The 7,067-nt window shown below is 38.8% G+C and overlaps 1 protein-coding gene and 1 long non-coding RNA gene across 3 annotated transcripts in view; one reads left to right on the forward strand and one right to left on the reverse strand.

Annotated features, from left to right (window-relative positions):
- Window positions 1-7,067, forward strand: part of AHCYL2 (adenosylhomocysteinase like 2) — a 209,616-nt gene that overhangs the window by 115,788 nt on the left and 86,761 nt on the right. The window lies entirely within an intron of this gene.
- Window positions 6,807-7,067, reverse strand: part of LOC119474225 — a 21,535-nt gene continuing 21,274 nt past the window's right edge. The window contains exon 3 of the long non-coding RNA XR_005203514.1: window positions 6,807-6,839. This is a non-coding gene — a long non-coding RNA (uncharacterized LOC119474225). The remainder of the gene's footprint in view (window positions 6,840-7,067) is intronic.

Consider the following 7,067-nt stretch of genomic DNA (forward strand, 5'->3'; position numbering starts at 1 on the left):
CCTTAAGAACTTGACAGGGAACAGACTAGAGCACAAATAGAAATCCTTCCGTCAACTGAACGCAGTGGCTTATGCCTGTAATCCCAGCTTTTTTGTATACAAAAAAGCATATGTCTGGATGAATGATACATCTGGAAATTTATCCTACAGATGTTTTCACACATGTAGAATAATATTCACTACAGCATTATATATTCATATATAGAATGCATTAGATTCACATGTAGAAGGATATTCACTACAGCATTATATCATGTTGATAAATAGCAAAAGATAGCAATCTAAATGTCCATTGGCAGGGAACTGGTTAACTAAATGTCGGTATATCTATAAAATAGAACAGTGTACAGAAGTTAAAAAGAGTAAGACAACTCTGTCTAGTAAAAGTCTTCAAGATAATGCTAAGAGGGGACAACTGGATGCAGAACTGTATGTATGATATGCTACCATTTGTGTAGAAAAACAGAATACTCCCCCCACACAGATACATGCTTTTATGAAAAGAGTATCTCTAGAATAATGCACAAGTAAGATTTCTGTCTAGAGAGGATATTCAGGTGCTGAAGGAAAAGGGTAGAGACTTTTCACAGTACACTCTTTATATGTCTTGAACTTTGTACCATAGTTAAAAACAAATAAAGAAATAAAATTCAGATTTAAAAAACCTGTCTTATAGAATTGTCACGAGGATTAAGTGAGTCATGTATATAATTTAATGCGTTGCCTGGCATCTAGTTAAGTATATAATACTTACTAAATGTAACACTTGGCTGGGTGCACTGGCTCACGCCTGTAATCCCAGCACTTTGGGAGGCTAAGGTGGATGGATCACCTGAGGTCAGGAGTTCGAGACCAGCCTGACCAACATGGAGAAACCCCAACTCTACTAAGAATACAAAAATTAGCCGGACGTGGTGGCGCATGCCTGTGATCCCAGCTACTCAGGCGGCTGAGGCAGGAGAATCGCTTGAACCCAGTAGACAGAGGTTGTGGTGAGCTGAGATCATGCCATTGCACTCCAGCCTGGGCAACAAGAGCAAAACTCTGTCTCAAAAAAGAAAAAAAAAGCCTTTGTTTCTGTCCCTTCCCCTCCAGTTCCATAATTGCTGTTTGGAGGGTTCCCAGGATTTATTTTCTTCACCTAGGCCAAGGATTGTTAACCTGAATGGATCAATGAAACTTTGAAATTGTATACCAAATTTTGTTTGAGTATATGCTTATTCCAGACTTTCTAGACTCTAGAGAGAAGAAGGTCTGTGACTTTAATAAGATTTTCTAAGGAAGGGATGGTCCCAGCTGGGCGTGGTGGCTCACACCTGTAATCCCAGCACTTTGGGAGGCTGAGATGGGTGGATCACGAGGTTAGGAGTTCAAGACCAGCCTGGCCAACATGGTGAAACCCCGTCTCTACTAAAAATACAAAAATTAGCTGGGCGTGCTGGCACTTGCCTGTAATCCCAGCTACTGGGGAGGCTGAGGCAAGAGAGTTGCTTGAACCTGGGAGGCAGAGGTTGCAGTGAACCAAGATTGCACCACTACACTTCAGCCTGGGCAACAGAGCAAGACTCTGTCTCAAAAAAAAAAAAAAAAAAAAAAAAAAAAAAAGGAAGGGAAGGGTAGGGTCCCATGGCCCCCAAAAGTGAAAACACACTAACCTAGGCTGTTTTGCTATTTTATGTTTCTTTCCACCAGAAAATACTCTGCTGTCAGGTAGTTTTCTCTTTATAGCTAGGAAGAGATGGGGGCTGATTTTCTTTCCTCATAACTTTTTTCTAATTATGTCATGTCTGGGCAACTAATTTAAACTTTCTGGGTCTCAACTTCCTCACTATAAAAAGATGAGATTGACTGGACAAATTCAAAGGCTCCCTTCATCTTGAAAATGTTTTGATTCCTTCTAGGGTTACTATGTATAGACTTTAAAAATTAGAACTATTGTGATAAACCAAGAAAAACTTTTATGCTAAGAATAATCTTTATGTAGAGACCTAAATCTGAGCCAAGGGATAAAATTGGAGGTTTGTATATACAAATGTAAGAGCATATGCCAGGCTGGGCGCAGTGGCTCATACCTGTAATCCTAACACTTTGGGAGGCTGAGGCGAGAGAACCACCTGAGGTAAGGAGTTTGAGACTAGCCTGGCCAACATGGTGAAACCATGTCTCTACCAAAAAAAAAAGAAAAAAAATTAGCCAGGGATGGTGGCACAAGTAGCTGAGTGAGGCGGGAGAATCGTTTGAACCTGGGAGGTGGAGGTTGCAGTGAGCTGAGATCGCACCACTGTACTCCAACCTGGACAATAGCGTGAGACTCTGTTTCAAAAAAAAAATCGAATGCCAACGTAATTCCGTACTGAATAGCCATGATTTATTTTCATACTAGCAATAAAGCTACCTTACTAATGAGGTAGGGCTATGTAAGATGCTCTGGTGGTCCTGTGGGGCAGAGGTGACATCTCTGTAAAACCCTCTCTCATCTCAAGGCCTTTTCTCTGCTCTGTTTTAGGAAATGAGAAGAACAGTAGAACCAGTGAGTTGTAGTTCTACACTAATAAAAATGCCTCCATCAATATTGATCATTATCTGTTGCTTGATCAGGTCCAGATCATAGTTCTTTTTTTTTTTTTTTTTTAAAAAAAAAAAAAAAAAAAAGAATGAAGGAGAGGAATAAAGAGGAAGAGGGAGAGAGAACAGGAGTGTTGCTTTATTGCCCAGGCTAAAATGCAGCCTAAAAATGAGTATTGAAAACCTCTTTTATGCCAATAATTATGCTTAGTAATGGAGGCAGGAAGAGATGAGGGAAGAAAATAACAAACAAGCAGCCAACCAATATTTCATTTAAACCTGTGAAATGCTATACAATTACCAAAGAATGATTTACTTCACTTTTAGAGTAGGTGTGATGTGGTACTGATAAAAGTGTATATTTTGTGTATTTGGAGAGTTCTATAAATGTTTATTAAGATTAGTTGTTCCGGATCTGAGTTCAAGTCCTGGATATCTGTCTCGTTGATGTGTCTAATATTGATGTTGAAGTCTCCCACTATTATTGTGTGGGAGTCTAAGTCTTTTTATAAGTCTTACGTATCTAGGTGCTCCTGTATTGGATGCGTATATATTTAAGATCGTTAGCTCTTCTTGTTGCATTGATCCTTTTACCATTATGTAATGTCCTTCTTTGCCTCTTTTGATCTTTGTTGCTTTAAAGTCTATTTTATCAGAGGCAAGAATTGCAACTCCTGCTTTTTATTTATTTATTTATTTTTGCTCTCCATTTGGTTAGTAAATTTTTCTCCATCCCTTTGTTTTGAATCTTTGTGTATCCTTGCATGTAAGATGGGTCTGGATGCAGCATATTGATGGGTTTTGGCTGTGACTTTTGATTGGGGGATTTGGTCAATTTAAATTTAAGATTAATAATAATATGTGTGAGTTTAATATTGACATTTGATGCTAGCTGGCTGTTTTGCCCATTAGTTGATGTAAATTCTTCATTATGTGGATGCTCTTTACTTTGTGATATATTTTTGGAAAGGCTGATATTGGTTGTTCCTTTCTATGTGTAGTGCTTCTTTCAGAAGCTCTTGTAAGGCAGGCCTGGTGGTGATCATAGTTCTTACTTACGAAAAATCAATCTATACACTTTAACTCAGATGTACATTTAGTTATTCATATTCTTGCACAACTCAATTACTATAAACATTTGTTCCAAATTTATACCGTGGTCATTTTTGCCTATTTCTTCACAAAGTTTTATAGAAGAGGGGATCCTTGACCTACAAGGCAGCTCAGGGTTAATAAGAGTACGTTCAACAAGCCTATGAAGATAAGGGCATTTCAGATAAAGCATGCAAAGTTACCTGGATTCAGGTCTTAGCTCTGTGTCTTACGAGCTCTGATCTTGGGTCAGTCACTTATCCTGTCCATACTTGTCTCCTCAGTTGTGAAATGGTGATAATAAAAGCATCTACTATATAGCATTATTATAAGGATTAAATGAGATAATACATGCCAAAACAACGTAGTATTTGGAATATAGAAAGCATTCAATAAATGTAGTCTCTTTTTTCTTGTTGTTATTATTAAAGGCATGAAGATGTAAAGCACCATGACAATTTTTTCTGTCTTTGAGACAGAGTCTTGCTCTGTTGCCCAGGCTAGAGTGCAGTTGCACAATCTTGGCTCGCTGCAACCCCTACGTCCTGGATTCAAGTGATTCTCGGGCCTCAGTCTCCTGAGTAGCTGGGATTACAGGTGTGCATCATCATGCCAGGCTAATTTTTGTATTTGTAGTAGAGATGGGGTTTTGCCATGTTGGCCGGGCTGGTCTCGAATTCTTGACCTCAAGTGATCCTCCTGCCTCAGCCCCCCAAAATGCTAGGATTACCAGCTTGAGCCACTGTGCCTAGCCAACAATTTTTGAGCCTTAAGTAGTTAGGTATAGCATTTCTTCAAGACCCAAATCCAGTATTGTTTCTCCAGTGCAGCCTTCCCAAATTTCACAGCTGTAGAGCTTTGTTCCCCTGGCTCTTCGCTTGTTATTGTAATCTCTCTTGCTACTGGACTATTAGTCCTTCTGTGGTAGAAGCATATCTTATTTTCAACAAATATATATTGAGTATCTGAATGTATCAGGCATTATGCTAGATGAACAGTACAGATAAGGTCTCTGTTCTCTTGAAGCTTAAATTCTAGAATAAGAAAACAAAAAGTAAGTAGTTTCAGACAGTGGTAATTGAATAAAATTAAAAAGGTAATGGGGCCAGATAGAATGATCCTAGAAGTCCTTAAAGGAGTGACATTTGAGCTGAGACCTAGAGGATGAGCTCCTTGGATTGGGTAATAACACTTTTATTACTCAGCTCCACCCATATACAGTCTTCACTGTGTTCTTGTAATTTCCTCCAGGATTACCTTAAGATGTTAATTACTGCATTTTAGTTTGTAGCACACATTCCGTATTTATTTGTGCTTAGGTATAGCTCTGCTTTCCCTCCTTCTCTCCATGAGTGATCTATTGAGTTGACTTGTTTGAGTCTTTATTCTTTTTTTTTTTTTTTTAGACACAGTTTTGCTCTTGCTGCCCAGGCTGGAGTGCAATGGCGCAATCTCAGCTCACTGCAACCTCTGCCTTCTGAGTTCAAGCGATTCTCCTGCCTCAGCCTCCTGAGCAGCTGGGAATATAGGCATGCGCCACCATGCCTGGCTATTTTTGTGTTTTTGGTAGAGATGTTTTTGCTGGGGGGGAGGAGATTTCTTCATTCTGGTCAGGCTGGTCTCAAACTCCTGACCTCAGGTGATCCACCCACCTCAGCCTCCCAAAGTTTCGGGATTACAGGTGTGAGCTACTGCGCCCAGCCCTGAGTCTTTATTCTTTATCCATCCTTGCTTTAATCTGATCCACAGAATTGTATAAGTAAAATAGTCCCATCCCTAGATGTTCCTCTTGGGTATATGTGCTGTTCATTTCTTGTTTATGCTTTCTCGTTAAGTAGTAAGTTAGAAGCAGACTTCATTGTAAGCACTTGGGATGCGTTACTCACCATAATAGATGATATGGGAATTCTAAACAGTAGTTTACACAGACATTTCTGAAATATTATTGACAAAAGTAAGAACTTTTTACTTAAGTGTAATCTAGCCCTCCCAAAGCTAGGCTGCAGCTGGAAAAACATCACCTACTCTTCCTTTTGCCATCTGTTTGGTGGCACAATAAGGACCTTCAGTTCACTCTTCTTTTGAGACCTGACCCATTCCGTTATCCTTCAAGCAGAATGCACTTGATAATTTTGGTGACCATTTAAGGAAATGGCCTTCTGTTGCACTTGGTTAGTCAGCAAGATAAGATTCTGTTTTCTGGACTTGAAGGGCCTCATTGGAGGAGTAAGGGTTAGAGTGCACTTTTCTACAAAGAAACTAGGTTCCTTGGCTTCCATGGTGAGGTGTGGGACAAATAGATAGGGAGTTGAGTTGAGTTGTTGATTATCAGATAAGAGCCAATTCTCTCCCAAGTTTGCTTTACTGCATAAATCCTACTGCAGTGATTTCTTCCTGAATGTTCATAACCTTTCTCTTTTTTTGGACAATAAAGAAAAAAAAGTAGAACAGCTCAAGCATGTCTCAACCACTGGATTCCTGGGCTTTCAAATTGCACTGGTTTTTTTTTTTTCCTTGTTAGGTACTATCTGAAAAAGAATTAAAGGAGATTCTTGTCATTTGAACTTATAGGCCCTTTACTGTCTGCTGGTTATTCCAACAACATATACAACTCCTACCTAAGTAGACTCTACTTCTAAAGGTTTATTTTTCTGTTCTATTCAATTTTTCATCGCAGTTTTTCTGGAAGAGTTTAGGAGGATGATTGCCATTTAAGTGGTGATTTTAAAGAGCTCTCCTTGGTCAGACGCAGAGGCTCACACCTGTAATTCCAGCGCTTTGGGAGGCCGAGACGGGTGGATTACCTGAAGTCAGGAGTTCGAGACCAGCCTGGCCAACATGTTGAAACTCCGTCTGTACTAAAAATACAAAAATTAGCCAGGTGTGGTGGCAGGCAGGTGGCAGCTACATGGGAGGTTTAGGCACAAGAATTGTTTGAACCCTGGAGGCGGAGGTTGCAGTGAGCTGAGATTGCTCTATTGCACTCCGGTCTAGGCAACACAAGAGCAAAACTCTGTCTCAAAAAAAAAAAAAAAAAAATAAAATAAAACCTGTTAGAACTAATGAATTCAGTAAAACTGCAGTACACAAAATCAACAAAAAAAAACTCAAAAAAAAAAAAAAAGCTTACCTTATTTTTGTTAAAAATATTTCACTTGTATTTGCAGAGGTATATGCCACAACTGAGAGAAAGAAAAAAGGAAAAAAAGTTTCACTTGTTTTCCTTTATAAATGATTAGTCTCAAAATACTGTCATAACTTAACCAGCAGCACAATGCTGTTTAAAAATATTATATTGCAAAAGACAAAATAAGGTATATTATTATCAGTTATAAGTCTGAGGGAAATATAAATTTCATTATATTTTCATTATTTATAATTTTTAAAAATTTCCTTGGAAGAGACTTTTC

Source organism: Cebus imitator, unplaced genomic scaffold (assembly GCF_001604975.1).
Source record: "Cebus imitator isolate Cc_AM_T3 unplaced genomic scaffold, Cebus_imitator-1.0 Scaffold219, whole genome shotgun sequence".
Taxonomy (NCBI): Eukaryota; Metazoa; Chordata; class Mammalia; order Primates; family Cebidae; genus Cebus; species Cebus imitator.